Source organism: Balaenoptera musculus, chromosome 4, assembly GCF_009873245.2.
Source record: "Balaenoptera musculus isolate JJ_BM4_2016_0621 chromosome 4, mBalMus1.pri.v3, whole genome shotgun sequence".
Lineage (NCBI taxonomy): Eukaryota > Metazoa > Chordata > Mammalia > Artiodactyla > Balaenopteridae > Balaenoptera > Balaenoptera musculus.
Genome location: NC_045788.1, coordinates 108,637,172 through 108,661,899, shown reverse-complemented (window position 1 = coordinate 108,661,899; position 24,728 = coordinate 108,637,172). Strand labels below are relative to the sequence as shown.

Sequence of the window (24,728 nt, the reverse complement as noted above, 5' to 3'; positions counted from 1 at the left end):
TTTATGTATCCACAGAGATATAATATGTTTATAGATGAGGACATTTGAAAATTTAGGTACAGAAGGTTTAAAAAAACTTCCTGAAGATCAGAGAACTAATAACTAATGGTCTCAAGATCCAAATACAGACAGTCTCACTCTGGAGACCATGTATTTATTCAGTATTTGACGTTCAGGGAATACTTGACCCTGATTCTCATGCATCTCTCTATAGAAATTGCTAAGTGTGTGTTATACACAAAAATTTTTTTTGAAAAATGCCAATTATTTTTACCAAGAAATTGCATTAATGAATATGTCACTAGCAATTATATACAAATTTTTGTTTTCCTATCACATTGCCTGAATTTCATATGCATTACCTTTGATTATTGTTCACTTCTTATTTTTTCTAGTTTATAGAAATTTCTTTATATATATTCTGAATTTTATTGCCTTATTGATAATGCTGAAAATATCTCCATCCACTTTGTATCTTTTCTTTGAATATAATTTATGTTTCTCTGCCATTTGTATGTTTAATAATTTAATGCAGTACTATTGCTATTTTGTTTTCTGAGTTCTGAGTTTTATATTTTACTAAAAAATACTATGTAACTTCAAATTATTTTTCAACTTCCAGTTTCACTATTGGTTTCTCATTCATTAGCAATTTATTTTATTGTAAGTTATAAGAAAAGGATCTATTTCTCTACCCACCCCCATATATCAAATATCTACATATCATTATGTCCTAGAATAGATAGATTATTGAGACAGAATAAATATAAAGTCTACAATTTGTCCTAAACATATGTGATGATTCGGAAATGGGAAGGTAGAGAGAAAATTAGTTATGTTGTTTGCTAAAGATCAAGGAATTTCTCATCCTTTATTAATTTTTAAAGTTATATTACCATGTACCGATTTTGAATTTCATTTTTTTGGTTTACATCTATTGAAATAATCGTGTTTCTTCTCCTTAAATAGGTTAATGTAGGTAAATAAATTAAGAGAGTTTTCAAAAATGAGATATCTTTGCTTACTTGGTATGAGTTCTTCTTGATTATGATGGTTTAAACATTTTAACACGTGAGTGAATTTATTTTTTAACAATTATCTCAGAAATTTTATTTCTACATTGTCAAGGGAAATTGGTTTATATCTCTTTTTAATGATATCCTATGCAGTTTTACTCATAAGATTTTAGTAGCCTTATGAACTGAGTTAAATAGGTTTTACTCTTTTTTCATTTTCTGAAACAGTTTGTAGGAACTAGGAATTATTTGCAAATTGAGGTTTGAAAAACTTACATGTTTTCACGTAATAGCTTCTAAGGGAAATTTTTAAAAATATGATTTAATGTCTTTCCTGTTCTTAGAACTAATTGGTTTTCCATAGTCTATTTAAGAGAATTTTGATAAGTAGTATTTTTCTGGGAATTATATACCATTTGCCATCTAAGTTTTCAAGTATGTTCACAATTTTTTTTTAAATTTTTAATTCAGCAAATATTTATTTAATGTAGCTATGTACCTAACACTCATTGTTATTAATGTGTATTCTTTCTGTCTCTCTTACTCTCTGTCTCTCAATTTTATTATAACTTTATTTTATAAATTTTTATAAGAATAAACATTTGGTATTCTTCACATGAAGATGCACACACACATCTTGCCTCCAAAATATTTTCATTGTCTTTCAGGAAAACAATATAAAAATAAAGATAGGTAAGTAGGTAGGTAGGTAGATGAGAGATAGATAGATAGATAGATACATAGATAGATAGATACATAGATAGTAGATAGATAATGGAAAGAACATGGTAAACTAATCAAGGGTAATTTACAAAATGAATGCTAGAGATGATTAAATTTAGCATTAGTTAACAACACAGAACAGATGGTCAATGCTGTGAAACTTTAATGACATAAAAACAGTACATTGATGCAGAAGAGTGAAACTTCCAAAAAGATTTGGAGAAACTGGTTGTTTAAAGGAGAACAGAAAGAGTTGCAGGTAAAGGTGACAGAAGAATATTCTTTTCTAAGTATGTCATGAGTCTGGAGTAGTGTGGAATAGTGATGAATATTAAGAATGTTTTCCTGCAAGATTACATCTTTCTATATACTAATTTTTTAGAGTCAAATATGAAATACTCTTTCTGCACAGGTATATAGATTTTAAAGTATTTGATATTTAAACATAATTGCAGTAGACTAGCTTCCTTCTCAGTGAAAGCTACCTGTGTCAACCTAGATGTCCCTATGTCCAAACCTGAGACACCTAAAATTTGGTGTGTGGTTGGAGCAGCCTGAAAAAGCAAGCATAGAGTACTTAACCCTATAGGTAGTCAAGCTGTATATCCAACATTGGGTGTGGCAATGTTAATTGATTTTTCTTAAAGACAATTTGCAGAAAAGGCACCTGGGCTTGCACTTCTTAAAGGGGACACTGATGGGGTAAATTTTTTAAATATTTAACAAATATTGACAATGCAACGGCCAATCAGAATGGAACTAGCGCTGCCAATATTTAGCAGGTAAATAACAGCACTGAGGCCATTCCTATGCAGGCTATTTCCCAGTGTTCATTGGCAAAGAACTATGTGGAATGTTCCCGAGGGAACAGAAACTAAGAAATATTAGTCCTCAATTCACTGGTAAGGCCTAGGCTGGGAGCAGGGCATGAGCTTTGAATTGTATATATTTTTTTAAGTACTCATTAGTTTGGACTAGAATTTTAAACAGAAACCATCCTTTTACTTGAGAATAACTGACAAGGCATGAGATCCGCTCATATTGTCATTAGGTATAGGGGATTCTGAATGCTCAGGGGAACATGTGCAAAGTCTGTGAAGAGAAAAAAATTTTTTTTCTAGTTTGTATGCCTGTGAGTCCACATTATTCAATAAATTAATGTTTTTATATGTGGAAAATAGGTTGTTCGTTTACTTGCTGCATAGTTTTCCATTAAGTGATTTAGATGTTTACTTAGTTGAAATTATAGAGGTTGTTACAGTGTGTGTTTTGCTTTTACATGTGTATGACAGTTTTAAGAAGTAGTATTAGTCAGGAATGTTCATGTTGTGCTATGATAACAAACCGCAAATATCACTGATTTAAAACAATACATATTTATGCTAAGCCCAGTATAGTTTCAGAAAATTCACAATGCATTTGAAACAACGTGGTCACTAGTGATTCAAGATATCTCCATAGCTGAATATTAGGGCTGGAATATGCAACTTTTATCTACAGGATCAGGGAAGACAAAACTGGATCTGCATACAAGCAATTAAATGCTTTGGACTGAAAAAGCAAATGACATTCCTACTCACAACCTATTGGCCGGAAAATGTCATGTGGCCCAACCTAAATTCAAGGAGGGTAGGAAATATAATCCACCATGTGTTGGGAAACATGGAAGAATAGGATGAGAACAAGCACTAAAAGTCTTTCCATAGTCAGTTATTAGCTGTGTCCACTGTCTTTTGGAATATATGTTTTAACCTTTAATAGATATCACCTAATTATTCCTTAAAAATGTTTTTATCAGTTTAAATTTCTACCAGAGACATATAAGTTGCTAATGACTTCCAGTCTTGCCAACCCAGTTAACATTTAAAATTTTGCAAGTCAAAATAGGTATATATGTGCAACGAATCCTTGTTCCCTCTCTATAAATTGCCTATTCATATCTTTTTAAATTTTTGTCGTTGGATTTTTTTAATTTAATTTTTATTTTATATTGGGGTATAGTTGATTTACAATGTTGTGTTAGTTTCAGGTGTACAGCAAAGTGGTTCAATTATACATATATGTATATATCCATTTTTTTTCAGATTCTTTTCTCATATAGGTTATTATAGAATATTAAGTAGAGTTCCCTGTGCTATACAGTAGGTTCCTGTTGATTATCTAAATATTTTATATATAGTAGTGTGTATATGTTAATACCAAACTCCTGATTTATCCCTCCCCCCCACCTTTCCCCTTGTAGTTGGATTTTTTTTTTAAATGTTCTTATTGACATGGAGAATATCCCATACATTCTGACTACTAATGCTTTTCTGTTATGTATGTTGTAAATAGCTTCATCAATTGGTGTCTTGTCTTAATTTTGCTTAATATTTCATTCCTTGTATATAAATGTTTAACATTATGTATCTATATTTATTAAAACTTTCCATCTTAAAATGCAAGCAGTGCCTGTTATTGATAGTACTGTGGGCAGTACAGTCCAGTTTCCCACCAACCCCAAGGCTTTTCTCAGTCTTATCTTAACCAGAATCTTTATCAACAATTCCCACCCTTTCAATCAATGCAAATTCGATAAAGTTTTTGAACCCATCTTGTACATTTGTAGAGAAAATGGCCCAAGAAAATAAAAAGACTGATAAATGTATGCTTCTGTTTTGATAGTTGCAGAAATAAGAGGTTGAAATGATTTTATAACCCATACCTCCTCTCACATAATCTTCCAAAATGAAGATCTAAGAAGAAAGAGAATTTGGGAGAAAAAAAAAAAAAGAGAGAGAGAGAGAGAAATTGAAGTGAGATTGCTAGAGAAAGTCATTTGGAAAATTGAGATACTTCTAAAACACTGCTGATTTTCAAAGATGATAATTTATCTTTGAAACTTATGAAATTAAAACAATTAAGATATTGAAATGTCTTCAGGGAAATTCAAAGCTATATTTTTCACTCTGAACACAGCGATCAAATTTTTCAAAATGGAGTTTAAAAAACACACAAATGTGTACATCTTTAGAAGAATATTGAAAAGAGAGAATAAAATGTTTGAATCCCATTATGTGCCTAATAGAAATTTAACATTTTCTTTGATATACTTTCCTAAAAAATATATCATTCTATAATGTTACATTTTATCTTTTAATGATAAAAATGATCATGTTATGGGTGTACACACACCCATACACATTCATTTATGTGTTATTTCATTTCAAAACCCATATTAAAATCAAGCAATATGACTCTGAATCAATTAAACATTAATTGTTGTAGTTTGAATTATTGCAGCATTTATTCTCAAAGAATATATGGCCAACAAGGCATTTTTATGAATTCTAGAGTTTTAAGTGGCTATTTTACTACTGTTATCCTTTATAACACCTTTTTTTCTTTAGTATGCTGAATTAAGTGGTGTCTGATAACATGAATTTGGAGCATTTTGTGCTAATTTACAAAATGAAAAGGAATTCTTTTTTAATCTATAAAATAGAAACTCTAATTGCTCTGTCAAAGCTAGAATTTATCATCACATTTAACTGAGTCATCTGATAATTATTATCTGTGATTCGTTATTTTTATTTTTTGAAGCAATTTCAGACCAGATGTCAAAGATATATATGAAAGTACTATATAGTTGAAGTCTCTATTGTTTCCACTAAAAGTAACACTTCAGTTTCAGTGCTCAATACATGTTTAATCTTCACTGGAGTTTAATAAACTATACATAAGTCCAGAATAAAGGAAAATGGAACTTTTAGAAGGCTGTCAGTTTATCTCTTATTCTTTCCAATTTCTTTTTCCTTCTTTTTCCTCCATCATTGTCTTGCTCACACATCTGGTTTAATTTACTTAAGTCTACTGCAGTATAAAACACATAGAATCTTAGAGCAGTAATAAAAATAAAATGTCAATATGGGAATTAATTTATTCAATATAGACACCCAAATTAATTAATTGAGATCATTAAAAATATCTGCTGGCAATTACAATTCCTATGTACAATAGTTAAACTTTATTAACAGAGTAATCTATGGCACTTATATCAATCAAATATATTTGCAAAATAATTGAGAGAAAGCATAATATTAACATATTGTGGCATTTCAAAGTTCTAAACCCCATTGATAATATTAAAACTAAGTTGAAAATGCAAGGTAATATTGTACTTTTCTCATTATAATTTAGATTTCAGAAATTTTAGAGATTCAAAATGGAACATTACTGACTTTGGACTGATATGAATGTAAACAATAGATAGAAATATCTAAAGTTTCTTTATTTTGACACTTCAGGAATAGAATATTTAATGAATACAGTGACAAAAAGGGGATAATTTGGGAAATGATACCTCATTGAATGAAGCACCACAATTCAAAGAGACTAATGAATCATGTCTATTAGAACAATAAACATTAGGGAGTCAAGAAAGTCCTACAGTACTGTTATGTTTTAGCAAAACCATGAAATAGGATTGGCTTCTCCATCTATCCTCCCCTTTAGTTTCCCTAGTGGACAAGACATGAGTAAATCCCTCCCTACCTATCCCTGACCCCCTGAGACAATGGTTATACAGTAATGGCTCTAGAGCAACCAAACCAATGAAATGTCACTATTAACAGAAAACAATAAATCCCGTTAAATCTGGAAAAAGCAGAGTTATGATCAAATAGGGCAAACAGTGCAACATCTTCAAAAATCTTTGAACAGTAAGAACTCAAGCAGTGAAAATGAAGTGCAGTTTACACAAAAAAATAGTATCAGGTATTGAATAAATATTTCATATCAACCCAATAAACTAATATTAAATTAAAAAATAGGGATTTCCCTGGTGATGCAGTGTCACCAGGGAAAGAATCCGCCTGCCAGTGCAGGAGCCATGCGTTCGATCCCTGGTGGGGAAGATCCCACATGCTGCAGAACAACTAAGCCCGTGTGCCACAACTATTGAGCCTGCGTTCTAGAGCCTGCGAGCCACAACTACTGAGCCCTCGTGCCACAGCTACTGAAGCCCGTGTGCCTAGAGCCTGCGCTCCACAGCAAGAGAAGCCACCACAATGAGAAGCTCGCACACCACAATGAAGAGTAGCCCCCGTTCGCTGTAACTGGAGAAAGCCTGCACGCGGCAAGGAAGACCCAACACAGCCATAAATAAATAAATAGAAATTAAAATATATATATATAGTGAAGTTTCCATTGCAAACAGAAGTACCATTTGCTATTGTGAATTGTCTTCATAATTCGCAATTACTAAAACACTTATGCCAAAAACAAACTACTCTATTTTGTAAGTTACTAATTTGCTAAAATTTGAAGATTTAATTATCATTCCTATTAAGAATACTTACTTGAGAAAGGCATTACTACAATGAGTTGCCATAAACAGACTTTGCTATTTCATAATAATCTATTTACACACCCAGTTTATATAAAATAACATTAGAAAAATAGAATGCTCCAAAATCATTTATCTTTTCCACCTTGAAAATTAAGTTAGATTTGTGAACGTGTATCTAAAAGAACAACTAAAAAATAATTGTCTAAAAATAGCCAGACTAATGAACAATAAGAAACTCATGAATAATATTTATTTTTGAAGTTTCATTGGAAATAAACAATGAAATACAATATCTTTAAATTTAGCTCTCAATTACTTGAAAGATTTTAAAAATATGTTTTCCTGTGTCAACACACAGATTTTAATCACATAAATTAGTTTCAAAACTGGAAAATTTAACTACAGAGTCTTTTACCATGGTCATCCTTAAAATGCTATTTTGAAATAGCATTATGAATAAGCCTATTTGGCTGTTCTGTATTTCTCTAAAGCATAAAAGAGTAAATGTAATCTTTGTCAATACCACTCAGTTTCAGATAAAATTAACAATAACATCCCATTTCTTTCATCAAAGATAACTAGACATACAAAGTGTAGTTCTCCTTTTAACAGGAAACCATTCCTTTTCTCTATTTCTGTTCTCTTCCTTTTTCTAAGCTTGGTAAGTTAATGACTGACTCACATAGGAATTATTTATAATTAAATTAAATTCTAAAAAAAAATTGTGTAAAATATATTTAATACAAAACAATAAACAAGTACATGATTAATTGCTTGCAATATGCTTAGATTTAATGTGTGGAAATGAAGATGATGCAACAGCTCAATGCCTTCAAAACAATTCAATATCCAACTGGTATAAAAGCTCATTATTTACTGTATACTTAACCAGTCTTTTTGAAAGAATTTGCAATATCTCTTGTGGAAATGACACAGTAGTCTTTCTTTCTAGTCAAGTTGATAATATTTCATCTTATTTTAGTGTAATTAGAGAACAATTTCCACAAAATATTAAAAATTCTAATATACATGAAGGTGATTATAAAGTAATGCAAATATGCAATTGACAGTTAAGAAATCTCATTAAGCAATCTTTATTGTTCTGAGAGGTATTGGCCATAAAATAAAGAGCAAACTTCACTTTTCTCTCATTCATGGTTATATATCTGAAAGCAGATTTTCTCTTTGTCTTAGTCTAAAAGTGAATCCTTCTCAAGCTGTAACCTGACCTTTTCCAGATGACATATGTGCACATTTTCAAATAATATTTGTTTGCATATGGACATCTCCCCAAATTCTTTCTCATTAAACCGCAACAGCCTGATCTTAGATTCAGAGAAGACTGTAAATGGAGTAGAAAACAATGCTCTTCTTTTGCAACTTCATGAAGTAATGACTAGCACAGCTTTCAGACAGGATCTGCATCTCCTATTAGGCAGTAAGAGTATTATTGTTCATACACAGACAGTTTTGTTTGTTTGTATTTTTTTTTCCTATCTTGTCTCCAAAAATGGTGCCCTGGTTCTTCTAACTGGTCACTAGAAATACGATTGTAAGCAATATTCATATATGCCAAATACTGTCAGATGACATAAGCTAAAGAGAAGATTTGGGGAAAAATTCTTATTTATAGAGTATTGTATGTGTTTATGTATTTATTTAAACTTTCATTGATTATTTTTGAAAATATTTATCACTGCAAAATTTATTTGTTGATACTGATAAATTTTGTCATATTGGAAATAATTGGAAAATAATTTTACTTTATATAAGACAGACTTGTGTTCATGATTTTCGTCTTTTGTAGCTTAATAGTATAACAATATAAACTATTGGCTATTACTGTCACCATCACTTTATCTCTGATGTCATTAGAATTTTGGAACATATAAAACTAATATTCCCTTTAATATTTAACAAAGTATTATAGAAAGTACATCATGTTTGTAACTTTGTATAATCACAAAATGTAGTTTCATTTTACCTTTAAAATGAGAGGTTAAATGAAATTTGTTATATAATTCCATAATAAGAAAATACCTTCTTTGGATATCATTTTGCTTTTACCCATAATATATATATATATATTTTTAATTTATTTTATTTATTTATTTTGGCTGTGTTGGGTCTTTGTTGCTGTGTGCGGGCTTTCTCTAATTGCGGCAAGCGGGAGCTACTCTTCATTGCAGTGCGCGGGCTTCTCATTGCGGTGGCTGCTCTTGCTGCATAGCACGGGCTCTAGGCATGTGGGCTTCAGTAGTTGCAGCATGTGGGCTCAGTAGTTGTGGCTCACGGGCTGTAGAGCACAGGCTCAGTAGTTGTGGCGCACGAGCTTAGTTGTTCCGCAGCATGTGGGATCTTCCCGGATCAGGGATCGAACCCGTGTTCCCTGCACTGGCAGGTGGATTCTCAACCACTGCGCCACCAGGGAAGCCCCCCATAATATTTTTTTAACTTACAGTATTTTAATCATCAGATACCAATTTTTAAAAATGAAAGAAAAATCATTGAAATATCTGGATATTTGAAAATATTACATACCATTTGTTAGACGAATAGCCAAATGCTGGTTTTGTCTAATATTTACACAAATAGCTTTTGTTACTGCTTCAAGTTTGAATTAAATATTCGTAAGGCTTCTGCCTAATATAGAACTATAAACACTATTTCTTTTTACCATCTAAGAAACATGTGTAACCTGAAATTCTGTAATGTGAAAACAAAACCTGAATTACCAACTAAAATTTAAATTTCCTAAATAAACTTAGTGCACAAGTTAGTGGATAATTGCAGTTCTATGTGCTAATCTGTGCAAGTCAATAAAGTAATTTGTCAAAATATATTAATTACATAATATTTCTAATGGTAAGAAATGGGAAATTCTTCACATGTTATAGTATGAGGTACTGGTATTATGATATATTATATATCAGGTAAAAATCATGATGTGTATCTACAATACTAACAGTGGAAATAGTGTTAAAAATGATGCATAATATTGATTCTTCCAGTTCAAGAACATGGTATATTTCTCTACCTGTTTATGTCATCTTTGATTTCTTTCATCAGTGTTCTATAGTTTTCTGAGTACAAGTCTTTCATCTCCTTAGGCTGGTTTATCCCTAGGTATTTTACTCTTTTTTTTGCAATGGTAAATGGGAGTGTTTCCTTAATTTCTCTTTCTGATTTTTCTTTGTTGGTGTATAGGAGTAAAAAAAAAAAGATAGCAAATAAGGACCTGCTGTATAGCACAGGGAGCTCTAGTCAATACTCTGTAATGGCCTATATAGGAAAAGAACCTAAAAAAGAGTGGATATGTGTAAATGTATAACTGATTCACTTTGCTGTACAGCAGAAACTAACACAACATTGTAAAGCAACTATACTCCAATAAAAATTTTTTAAAATAAAGAAAAAAATAATGCTTAAAATATGTAGAGAATAATTACAAGTGTATCAATTTAAAAACACTGGCACAAGTACCTAAATGTGTATAAATAACATGAAAGGGTTGTAACTATACTCTTAATGATGGTGGCCTTTACAGGAAAAAATAATTGCTTTTAATACGTAGTAAGGGACTTTAAAAGGAGTTTATTTTAAAATATACTAATGATATTGTAAAGTTTCCTTTATTTCTACTAGGTATGTATTCATGGGGTATTTGTGTAACATGGAAAAATTAAGTGGTTATTAAATCTTAGTAATTCATTAGCAGGTAATATTATGTGTATTTGCCATATTTTGTTGACACTAAGCCCTGGATAAAAAATTGTTTAATCCTGAAAAATCTGCTGTCCTGATACTAATAAAAGTTTGGAGCATGATAAAAGATTTCCTACAATGAGATTAAAAGATAATTTAAATGATTTTTGCCACAGAGGAGAAATATATTTGAGGCTGGAAATAACAAGTGATAGTATGGTAGATCTTATGACTATTTAGGGTCTAGGGAATTGATTTCAGTTCTCAAATCTACAGTTAGGAGAATGTGAAACATGACCAATAACTATTCTAAGTAAAGTATTAAGCATCTTATTTACTTTTTGTAAATAAAAATATTCACCTATAATACACATATTCATGCGTCCAAAAGCTTACAAATAATGTATACCATCTAATAAACAGATTTATTATAAATATAGAATTGCATGCTTTACCCAACTAACTTGAAAAGATCGTAAGTTCATATATATTTTGATATTCCAATATATTCCACTTTAAATGTACATAATAAAATTAATGATTTTAAAAGTAATGTATGAGTTAAAGGATGTCATATCAATAGCAGGTAAAATGCATAAGTAAAAATATATAATTGCGCTATATGTTAATTTAAAGCTAGAGAATTAAAGAAAGATATATCTAGTATACTAATACCATTTTGTTTTAATGGTGATTAGTTATTGATGTTATTTATTAAATTTTCCAATTTTATATCACACTTATATATGTGACTGAATGAATATATAAGTCTGGAAAGACATGTATAAATATGTATTTGAAATTGGGCTGCTTTATATACAATATGGAATATATATAATATATATACATATAAATATTTCTTAGAGATTCATTTATTCACATAAAGTCATGTTCCCATTTGAGTTCTATAGTGTGTTCTGGTGATACTTTTTAAAAATTCTGAATCATTTTTGAAAGTAGCTATTGATTAATATAAAAGTTCTAATAATGCAATTTAATAATAGTCATTTATAAATTCTACATGATATTTAGGTGTCATATGTTTATGCATTTGAAAATAAACTTATACTACCAAATATAAAATTTATTCCTGCAGCTTTTTCTAACTTTCATATATTACAAATAGAAACTTAGAATTTCCATTTCAGGGAGCACCAAAGAAAAGCATTAAAAATTAACCTCAGTCTGACCATAGCATTTATCTGAATCAAAAATCCCTAATATGTCCACCTTACAATGGCTAAAATGTATGTATTACTAAGAATATAATTTAAAGGATTAAATTATTCAAATTGTAAGTATACAACATAAAATATTTTTAATTTTACAATACAACTAATGCTTGGGTTTATTTTTCTCCTCAAGTGTGATAAATGATTTTCACACTAGACATTTTTAAAACTTCTTATTAAACTCAAATTCCATTTACCACTATAAATTATTTTAAAATCATTATATTATGGTTATTATTATTATTGCAATTTTTACCTTAAGAATTTTTTCTTAAAAAAGTTTTTATTATTAAAATTATGTAGGTCTTTAAGGCACAAAAGTCCAATGTACCATAAAGCCACCTGATTTCAATTGCGACTGAATGGCTCATAAGCCCTAGAGTCAGCTCAAGCCAGGCTCAAACATAACCATACAGGGAAACTGTATTGGATGAGTGAATTGAGTAAAGTTTAGAGGGTTAGTTTGATTAAAATGAATTGTCTACTACAAAGGCCACTAATTTTCTCAATGGTTGCTGATATTCCTTCTGAAATAAATTAAATTTTACAATCTGTACCTGTTACATTTTTCCTCAGACAATAAGTCTCAGTAGTTATAAAGGAAAATTTTAAATTTTTCATTATTGTTGACAGAAATGTGATAATTTTATTATGGTATATCTTACTTTGCATCATATATATATGTTTTATATGTTTATATATTTGCAGTCATACATATTTGTTTAATTTTTCTACTACTCCTTGAAACACTTGAAAAGGGGGGTTCTTCTTACACGTAAAGCGTAATGACTGAAAGAAATTAATAAATCCAGAGACTATCAGCTTAATTTATGATGGTGAACAGGTAAATATCACAAGAAATATATTGGAAATTCACTGAATATTCACAGCTTATTAAAGTCTATATGTAGATAAAATTTCTTAGAAAGTATATACATAAATAACTGGGGCTGTGTTTAATTCTGAAACATATGGGGAAACAGCAGTCACATACATGCAAATAGTTCATTCCATTAAGTTATTTTTTAAATAAAATGTAGAATTATGGGATATAGGGCAAATTTGACCACTACCTTCCAACAAAACTTTACTGAAAACATCAGAGAAATATAAAAATGTGGAGAGACATGCGTCCCGGATAGAAATTAGGAAAAGTCATCTACCACTATTGAGAAATTTTAAGTCTTCTTGCTAGAATAATGTAGAAGGTCCACAGCAATTCTCCCTCCAGAGAAGGTAACTCAGTGTAGCAATGACATAAGTAGCAGAAACAAGGCTTGAGCTCTAGAATCAAGGGTGACTGTGCAACAGAACATTCCACTTGACAGCGCATTCATGAGGCCATTCAAATGATTCAGAAGCATATCCACAATAGAATAGAAATCTGCAGAACTTCTGCTATTAGGAGAGGGCTCAGTTATGAAATAATGAATGGTAGCTATGGGAAGGAGAACTGACACAGACCTAAGAAGTACTGGAGTGAGGGTCAAACACAATACTTGACATAGAAATTTGGCTTTGAATATGTTGACTTCATGAAATCTGAAGAAACTCCACATAGAACTGGATTTGTCTATGATTCTTTACTTTTCTCCAAATCCCTTAGGCATACAAATCAATAAAGTGTTAATATAAACTCACATCAACCAGCCATCCAACTTATGTTCCAGAAAAAGGATTTAAATACTATATTAGAAGACAAGAAATATATATGCATAGGATTTTTGAGCAAATGTCACAAATGAATAAACCAATATTCATTCAAAGATAAGTAAAGAAATAGAAAGAAAAAAATTGAGAGACGGTATAGCTTCTTGTTTAATCAGATTTGATTTTGAAATACAAGCTTGTGTTGAGTTCTAGCGTGGTCACATTGTTGCTGTGTGACCATGGTCCAAATACTCATAGTTTCTTAATCTCTAAATTAAAATAATGGAATCTATTATGCTATCATTGTGATAACTGATTTAATAACATCATGAAACTTAAGACAGAAAAAATCACAATTTATATTATCTTATGAATGGAGCCCCCTTAAATCCACAACAATATAAGCTTACACAAAGTTTTATGTTCAAATATTATATTAAATTTCTACTCAGAATTTAGAGATAAAGCATATCTAAAAAATTTACTTGATTCTTGAACTATATTTTTGACATCATTTGCACCAATAAAGTTCAAGAAAATGTGAATTGTTAATAGAGTTTAAACAATGAGGTGATGGAGAAAAATATTTAGGGACATAAGCACTAATTAAGAATAAAATGCAAAAAACTAAAATACAATTTGACAAAAATGTTAAAACTATCAATTTAAACTTTCACATAGGCAAAAACCTTCAAAAATGACTATATCTGGAAGTGATATCAGCTAGAAAAGAGAATAGGCTGCAACAAGTTTATATTCCTCCACAGAAACATTGAAAAACTAGTGCAAACTGTTGGAACCAACTTTATCAGAACTTTGGAAAACAATCAAAGATTTAATGTCAAAGGTTATAGGTCATCAAAAGAAAGTCAACTTAAGTACTGTAAGAAAGCTTTGTGGCATATTTAGATGCCCTCTCCCCACCCACTTCCTTGGCTTGTTGGAAGTCTTGAAGATGGCAACTCATGTTTCCAGTATGGGAACAAGATCCCTGCTTCTGGAGAAAACAAAGTAAACCTTATTCCCATATTATTGTGTATGTCTATTTTAACCTATCTACGGTCTGCCTGAAGGATTGATTACAGATGTTCATTTATGTTTTGCTTACTGCAGAATTCACTCAGCTCAGAGAAACAGTGAGCATTACTCAAACACAACATAAGGCAGATGGTCAACCTGAAGAGACCTGGAGTAAAAGATCACATACAAACACATGAGACATACAATAGATACCCTAAGATCTGGAAGGAACAACTAGAGAGAGTTTATTTGGGAAATTAGGGCATTCAAAAGAACCCATGCTTATGGAAGAATAGAGAAAACCACACACATTCTCAGAGCAAGACACATGTACAGAAAAGTCCTAAGACCCTAATTTTTCACCTCAAGCTGATCCTTAGGCTGGGGGCAAGCCTGGCTAAGTGTTGAAGGAGATCTCCAGTGCAGACTCAATTTGCAAAGACTGAGATAAATTTGTTTGTTTAGTCCCTGGTGTTCAAGGAAATCTTTGTCAAAACAGTAACTGAACACAAGCTAAGGAATAGACACTTCAGAGACCACATTCAATAAGAAATATAATCTCTGATAAAATAGTTTAGAACAGTCACTAAATAAATGGACCACTAAGGGCTACAACAATCAAGTTTAAAGAATAGCAAACCTTGGGAAAGGGAAAATCTGACTTGAGAGTTATCCATTATGATAATCAATGACTAGTTCTCAACAAAATATCACACGGTATATTAACAAACAAGAAAATATGGCCTATTCACAGGAAAAAAATAAACTGACAAAAATTATTCTGAGGAAGCTCAGAAAATACACTTACTAGAAAAAGAGTTCAGATCAACTATCTTAAATTTGCTCAAAGCATTAATGCAAATCATGGGAAAAGAGTTAAAGGAAACCAGGATTACAATGCATAAACAATAGAAAATATCAAAAATGAGAAATAGATTATAAAAAGGAAACAAATAGAAATTCTGAAGCTAAAGAGTTTAGTAAGTGAAATAAAGAATTCACTACAGGGGATCAACATCAGATTTGATTAAACAGAAGACAGAATTATGAAATTTGAAGATAGAAAACTTGACATTTTCTGAGGAGGAAAAACGATGAAAAACTGTGAACATAGCCTAGGGGCTTATAAGATACCATCAAGCAGACCAACTTATGGATCATGGGAGTCCCAGAAATAGAAGAGAGAAAAAAGCTTAAAAAGAATATTTGAAGAAGTAAAGGCACAAAACTTCTCAAATTTGCTGAAAAATATGAATCTATACTCCAAGGAGTTCAATAAACTGAAAGTAGGATAAGCAAAGTGATCCACACTGAACACATTATAATCAAACTGTTGGAAGAAATAATCAAAGAGAGACTCTTAAAAGCAGCAAGAGTGAGGTGTCTCATTATATAGAAGGGATCCTCAAAAACATTAACACCAAATTTCTTATCAGAAACCAAGAAGCTAGAAGGCAGTGGGATGACATATTTAAAGTGCTGAAACAAAAAAAATGCCAACCAAGAATTCTATATGTGGCAAAACTGTTTTTCACAAATGAGGAAGCTATTAAGACATGCTTATATCTAAAAGGAAAAAAGAAAAAAGCTGAAGGAGTCTTATACCACCACACATGCCCTTAAAGAAGTGAAGATCTCTGGTAAAGGTTACTACTGGGCAAATATAAAATCTAGTAATAACCTTTTTTTGTGTGTGTAGGGTGGTGGTTGTAACTCTGCTTTTTATTTCCTATATGATGTAAAAAACAAATGGCGAAAATTTTAACAAATCTGTTGTGTGGAACACAATGTAAAAGATACAATTCATTACAATAATAACATAAGTAGGGGAAAAATCTGTTTAAGAGCAGAGTATATGTATTCTATTGAAAGTAAGTGGGTATCAACTCAGACAAGATTGTAATACATTTAGGATGTTAAATGCAATCTTCACAGTAACATAAAGAAAATATCTAAAAAATATTCACATAAAAGGTGGAACACAGAGCATTTTTGGGGTAGCTAAAATACTACGTATGATACCATAATAATGGATACATGTCATTATATATTTGTTCAAACCCACAAAATGTACAACACCAAGAGTAAATAATAATGTGATCTATGGACTTTGGATGATTGAGATATGTCAATGTAAGTTCATCAATTGTAACAAATGTACACTCTGGTGGGTGATGTTGATAATGAAGGAGGCTATGTATGTGTGGCAGCAGTAGTGTATAGGAAATCTCTGTACCTTCCCCCAATGTTTCTGTCAATTTAAAACTTCTCTAAAAACATAAAATCTTAATAGAAAAAGGAGTATATGGACTTGTAATTGAAAAATAATTCTGAATCTATGTGAAGAAAAAAAAATATATATATATATACACAAAAGAAAACAAGAAGAGAATAAAAATGTTTCACTCCTAAAAAAAAAAAAAAAACAACTAAACATCAAAGAAGGCAGTAATGGAGGAAATTAGTGACAGAGGCATTATAAATACATACATCAAAAAAAACAAAATTTTACTAGCTATTGCTTTTAATGTATGTGGATTAAAATCTCCAATCTCCAATGTCCAATACTTAGAGACAATTGAAAACAAAAACACAACATACCAAAACTTATGGGGTGGGGTAGAATCAGTGCTCAGAGGAATATTTACAGTGGAAAACACTTACATTAAAAAAGAAGAAAGATCTCAAATCAATAACCTAACTTTATGCTTTGAAGAAAAAGGAAAAAAAAAAAAAAATAAGCAAACTTAACCCAAAGCTGGTTGAAGGAAGGAAATAATAGAAATATGAGAAGAGGTAAATGAAATAAAGATTAGAGAGACAATGGAGAGATTTAATAAAATCAGAATTTGTTTCTTGGAAAAGATTTTAAAAATTAACATATCTTTAGCTATATTGACAGAGAAAAATAACTAAAATCTGAAAAATGGGGACATTACTACTGACCTTACAGAAGTAAAAAAGTTTATAATAGAACACAATAAACAATTGTGCACTAACAAATTAGATAATTCATAAGAAATGTACAAATCCCTTGAAATACACAAGTTACTAAACTGACTTAAGAAGAAATCTCTCAGCAGAATTATAACAAATAAAGAGATTGGATTAGTAAACAAAAAACTCCCAACAATGAAAACTTCAGTATTAGAGGCCCTCCCTGGTGAATTTTTTCAAACATTAAATGTTAGTTAATCCGAATATCTCTCAAACTCTTCCAAAAAAAGTGAAAAGGGTGGACCACTTCTTAACACATTCTGTGAGGAAAGACAACACAAGAAAAAAATTACAGACCTTATCCCTAATGAATATAGATGCAAAAATCATCAACAAAATTCAGCAAACTGAGTCCAATACTATATTAAAAGGATTTTGCATCATTATAACGTGAAATTTATTACAGGAATAGAATAGTAGTTTAACATAAGAAAATCAATTAATAGAATACAAAAAAAAAGAAAAAAAAGACCTACATCATCTCAGTTGATACAAAAAAGTCATTTGACGAAAATCTACTTTCAGGATAAAAATGCTCAGAAAACTAGGAGTGGAAGGGATCTTCCTTAACATAATAAAAGCTTTTTAAAAAACCTCACAGCTAACATCATATTCAAGGATGAGATTTTCTGAATTGTCACTGGAATTACTTTCTAACAGGCAAAGTCGTAATTGTAGTAGATGCTATGACTTCCATAACAAAAGTACCATAAACTGGGTGGCTAATACAATAGAAGTCTATTGTCTTACAGTTCTGGAGGCTACTCATGCCACTTGAAGGTATTGGCAAGTTTGGTTCTTTCTGAGGTCAGGGAGAAAGAATCTTTTCCATGCTTTTCATGTAGCTTATTTTTAGGAATCTTAGGTGTTCTATGTCATACAAAAGCATCATCCCCACCTCTGCTTTCATCTTCACATGACATTTTCCCTGTGTGCAAGTCTGACCCAAATTTCTGCTTTGTATAAGGACAGTAGTCATATTGGATAAGGGGCTCACCCTACTTCAGAATGACCCCATCCTAATTAATTAAATACAAAATAACCCTATTTCTAAAGAAGGTTACACTCTAAGGTACTGGGGGTCAGGACTCCAACATATAATTTTGGGAGAAAACAATTTAACTCATAAGAATCAGCAAAAGTCTTAATCATTCCAGCATCAACTTTAAGTCCAAGATCTTATCTAAATATCAACTCACTGACCATAGGAAGTAACATGTGATACAAGATAGTACAATTACATCCTCTTTCCTGAAAACTTTAACCATGTGTTAAGATTTCAAAAACAGTAGTCAACTAATACTGGGCTTTCTGATGGCACAGCACTAAAAAGACTTTCCACACATATTTTTGGCTGAGATCAATGGACCTGTCTTAGTTCCCACTCTTCCTGAGAAGAGATATATACCAAATCTTTATTCAACTCTCTTTGCTATTCAATGTCCTTTTGATAAACTACTTATTCATGTTTCATTTAGTGAGCAAACATTTTTGTTGTTTGAGATTGAAGAATCCTGATAACATAAACCTAAAGAGAAAAATAATAAGGAAAACTAAAATATAAATTTTCACGGAAGCACAGATTTAATATTATATTTTATTGAACATTAAATAAGGGTTAATGAACTATAATCACAACAAAGGTTCAGGAATAGAGAGAAATTTCTACAGTTAAAATATTAACTGAGATTGTAGTCATCTTTTATTATAACTCCTAATATATTATTTTTATATTTATGTGTACAATTTTCATACCTGATTTCAAAGTAAGCCAAATCAGAGCTCAAAAAATGTGATTAAAAATGAGTAAACACAATCACCCAATTCATCCCACCCCCGTTTCCCCCCTTGGTGTCCATGCATTTGTTATCTACATCTGTGTCTCTATTTCTGCCTTGCAAACAGGTTCATCTGTACCATTTTTCTAGATTCCACATATAAGCATTAATATACAGTATTTGTTTTTTTCTCTTTCTGACTTACTTCACTCTGTATATAAAATAGATAACTAATGAGAACCTGCTGTATAGCACAGGGAACTCCACTTCACTGTACAGTAGAAACTAACACAACATTGTAAAAAAACTTTATCCCAATAAAAAAATAAATAAATTTTTTTTAAAAAAATGAATAAACCATTGACATGCAGTTATCAACATGCCATAATAATGTTGAAATATTGACATCAGCTTCATCAAATGAAGGTTATCTCATAAAATAATTTTTTTTTTCTCAAACACAATGTTGGTATATAACACTTAAAAGAACTGCAAGGTGATTTACAATCTGAATTATTTCAATAGCATTTTTTAAAGAATTAATGTTCTTATATTCTAAACAAATCTGGAACGTAGACTACACATGTAGGTTTAATTGAGGAGAATGCATTTCATGGATAGAAACCTATCCTAGAGTAAGAAGAACTTTGATGATAATAATGTTTATGGTGGATATATAATGATGCGAATGATGGCCATGATGACTTTTGTTGAAATTATTGACAGTTTTAACAATGTACTTGAACTCTTCTAAGTCATTTCTGTGTTTAATATTATTTAATTATTGTAAAATTGCTACAAGATGGAAATCCATTTTTTGGAGAAATTAAACACAGGCCAGAAAATCATAAAGTCTTACCAGAATTTAATTCCACAACACAGGGTAGAGGTCCTTATTTCCCCTTTCTAAAATAATGCTTCATCTTCTAAACTGATCTTAGTTATATAGACAGAGCCATGAAGACTAAAATATGGGCAAGGAAACCAGCTTGAATTTTATAGATCTGCCTTAGTTAGATCCTAAAAGTTCAGCGTGATGATTTTCACTTAACTCAGAACTGTAACGCAGTAGGCAAGCTAATGAATTTTGCATGAGCTAAAGCATATTTTTGCTCTCCTAAGCCATACCTGTGCATATAGTTAAATTTTTTCAGGTAATTACTTCCAGGTGCTTGCCTATAGGAATTAATTGCAATGCAATGAAATCAGAGTAATAAACTAATCAGCAAAAATTAACCCACAGGCATGTTACAGAGACACGTATATTTAAATGGCATCGGTATTATAATTTGTGGATTCTGAATGTTTATGTTCATGATGAAGACAATCTCCTCCTAAGTAATTAGGAAGATCTACATACAACTAGGTATGTTTGGTGTTATCCTAGGCTCATTAGAATATTACACATGCCTATTTTCTAAATGGGACATTTAGATTTTTGACATAACCATAGAGAAATATTTACAATTTGATTGTCCCATTGTTATAGTTAAGTAAAACACAGTACAGCTTTCTTTTTAGTATCTTTTCTCATTGATTATAATTCTATTAACTGTCAGGGGACTTTAAATTGAATATCAAAATTAATTTTGGTGAAGAAAACTAAAACACTTTCTACAAACTTTTTATTGTAGCATTTTTTTTTTCATAAAGAAATTCTGTCTTAAGTGACTGAATTGCCTTCAAATCATGTATAAGAAAGATAAAGTTCCATCCATTTCAAGTCATTAGCTGTGGTACTTAGTATTGTTGCATTTGAAAATGTTGAAATAAAATCAAGACTCCTGGTAAGAGCATACTAAATTAAATATAAATAAATAATAAAACTGAGATGATTCCTGCTATGATAAAGATGGACTCTCCCCAACATGCAAACTGTGAAATTAGAATACTCATATCAGAATAATATCTTGGAATTAAAGTTGATGTGTACTTATAAAAAGATGTTATCAAACATAAAATTCTGAAGACAACAAAAACTTTACACTACCATTTATGTTAAAATAAAGTAAATTATTTCTGTTTTTGTAAGCTCAAGTAAATAATTATGAAAGTATATGTAAATAAGAAGAAAATAAAATTATATATCTGTGTGTATATACATAGCCATTCAAATACATTCTTTTTGTCAGATATTTTGGAGTTATATTTTTATTCAAGTCATCACAAAGTTCTTTTAAAATAGTACTACTGAGCAACACTCAGGTGAGAAGGCAAGGCAACTTTAGTGGAGAAGCTTATCTGCATTTTTCCTAGCTCCCCTATTTCTACTTAACTTGCAAGAAGGAATATTAAAAAGATGAGGAATGATTAATGAAATCCAATCCCTCCAGAAAACTTGAGAAAGACAACTACATGCTAAAAACACAAATGATCCTCAAATTTACTCTTGTATAAAAATACCATATGAATTAATATATATAATCTCAGGGGGAAAAAAGTAGTATTTCCTAAATTTCAAAGATGAGGTTAGGTGTTAAACTACAGTCAAGTTGGGAAAAATATTTTTATTCCACCAGTGCCTATGAGAAGTGCATCACATATCAGAGACCACCTTAAGTGCACATGATAATCCTTATTATAGATTTGGTGGCCATTGTTTTAGGAAAAAAGATTGAGGTCACTATAGAGAACACAGTATTTTGGGTATCATGAGTATCAGTTACTAATGATGCAAGCAAAGGCAATCCAAATCTCAGCATAACAATAGACTTTTATTATTATGCTTACTGGAAAGTAGAACAACTGATAAATCTCTACTTCAGAATTTGGGTCTACATGTTCACAAGCATGGCTTTGCCATGAGCATCAGTTCTGATAATAAGTTGGGGCATCCTTGTTCTGTGTGACTCTCACTCTCTGGAATCAGTACAATATAGGAGGAATGTTCTTATCATGGTAATGTTAACATGTAAGAAACAAATAGAAACATAAGATGATCTTTAAAGACATAGCTCAGAACTAATACTCTGTCACTTCACCCACAGGCAACTGGACAAAGTAAGACAAATGGCCAAGCTTTATAACAAAGATATAAGGATACACATTCTGTGTCATATAAAAGGCACTGTGATCACATGAAAAATAACTTAAACACAGGGAAAAAATTGGTATAAAAATGCAATCTACCACCTATAATTTGCCAAATACCAACAGACTTTAGTGAAATCAAGCCACTATGAATAAGAGACACAGAAGCAGTTACAAGAAATCTAAACTCCAAAGACAGTAGATGTATGCTGTAGGTGTCAGTTGCATAAAGTAGAATTGTTATTTATAAAATGTTTTTAAAAATAATGAATGAAATTACAAATCTAAGTTGGTAAACGGTCTCCAATGAAGAGTCAGACTTGAAAAATCAAACAAATTTCTAGAAGTGTATTATATAGCTGTTGAAAAAGTTGATGGATGCAGGGACTTCCCTGGTGGTCCAATGGTTGGAACTCTGCACTACCACTGCAGAGGACACAGGTTCGATCCCTGGTCAGGGAACAAAGATCCCACAGGCCACGTGACACAGCCAAAAAAAAAAAAAAAAAAAAGTTGATGTATGGGTGAAAACGCTGAAAAGAGAATTAATGATCTGGAAGAAATATATGAAAAATTCATTCATAAAGCAGCATAAAGATATGAGAATAAGAAAAAAGAGAAGTTAAAAATAATGAAAAAATTAGAAGTTTCATCAAATATCTGACTGGGGGCCCAAAGGGAAAAATGGTGAGAAAATGGTAAGAAAAACTAAAGAAAAAACAGTTATGGATTTTCCAGAACTGATAAAAAAAGATATGACTCTACTGATCCAAGAAAAATATCATATCAAAGGCAGAATCAAATAAATAATCATCGTATATCCCTGTTTTCTGAGTCTTCTGAAACTAAAGCTCATTTGAGACAGAAAAGATTTTGAAATCAATCAGAGGGAAAGACATAATTAGAAAAATTATCACTACAGCAACAGAATGTGTGGCAATAACAACTAAAACAACAGCAACAAATGGAAGCCAAAAGGTAGTGGAATAATATTTACACAGTGAGAACATAAAAACATTTAACTTATAATTGTGTATCCATAAGTTCATTCTTTAAGTCTGTGAGTCTGTTTCTGTTTTGTAAATAAGTTCATTTGTGTCATTTCTTTTTAGATTCTACGTATAAGTGATATCATATGATATTTCTCTTTCTCTGTTGGACTTTCTTCACTCAGTATGACAATCTATAGGTCCATCCATGTTGCTGCAAATGGCATTATTTCATTCTTTGTATGGCTGAGTAATATTCCACTGTATATATGTACCCATCTTCTTTATCAATTCCTCTGTTGATGGACATTTAGTTTGTTCCATGTCTTGGCTATTGTAAACAGTGCTGCAATGAACATTGGGGTGCATGTATCCTTTTGGACCATGTTTTGTTTTTGGATATATGTCCAGAAGTGGGATTGCAGGGTCATATGGTAGCTTTATTTTTAGTTTTTTTAAGGAACCTCCATACTGCTCTCCATAGTGCCTGTACCAATTTACATTCCCACCAACAGTGTAGGAGGGTTCCCTTCTCTCCACACCCTCTCCAGCATTTATTGTTTGTGGACTTTTTTGACGATAGTCATTTCTTTTTTTTTTTTTAATTAATTAAGTAATTTGTTTATTATTTTTGGCTGCGTTGAGGTTTTCTCTAGTTGTGGTGAGTGGGGGCTACTCTTCATTGCAGTGTGCGGGCTTCTCATTGCGGTGGCTTCTCTTGTTGCAGAGCATGGACTCTAGGCATGCGGTCTCAGTAGTTGTGGTTTGCGGGCTCTAGAGCACAGGTTCAGTAGTTGTGGTGCCCAGGCTTAGTTTCTCCTCGGCATGTGGGATCTTCCTTGACCAGGGATTGAACCCGTGTCCCCTGCATTGGCAAGTGGATTATTAACCACTGTGTCACCAGGGAAGTCCAATGATAGTCATTTCGACTGGTGTGAGGTGATACCTCATTGTAGGGAAGGGTGGGGGGAAGGGGAGTTAGGGAGTTTGGGATTGACATGTACACACTGCTATATTTAAAATGGATAACCATAAAGACCTACTGTATAGCACAGGGAACTCTTCTCAATATTATGTGGAAACCTGGATGGGAGGGGAGTTTGGGGGAGAATGGATACACCTACATGTATGGTTGAGTCGTTTTGCTATGCACATGAAACTATCACAACATTGTTAATCAGTTATACTCCAATATAAAATAAAACGTTAAAAAAAAAAAGTTTAAAATGTTGTTTTGTGTATCCAGCAAAATCATCTTT

At 31.4% G+C, this 24,728-nt stretch overlaps 1 non-coding gene and 1 pseudogene across 1 annotated transcript; one reads left to right on the top strand and one right to left on the bottom strand.

The window, feature by feature from the left end:
- LOC118894048 overlaps window positions 1-24,728 on the bottom strand; it is a 190,157-nt pseudogene that overhangs the window by 159,336 nt on the left and 6,093 nt on the right.
- TRNAG-ACC lies at window positions 22,870-22,942 on the top strand. The gene has a single exon. It is a non-coding gene; the product is annotated as a tRNA-Gly (tRNA).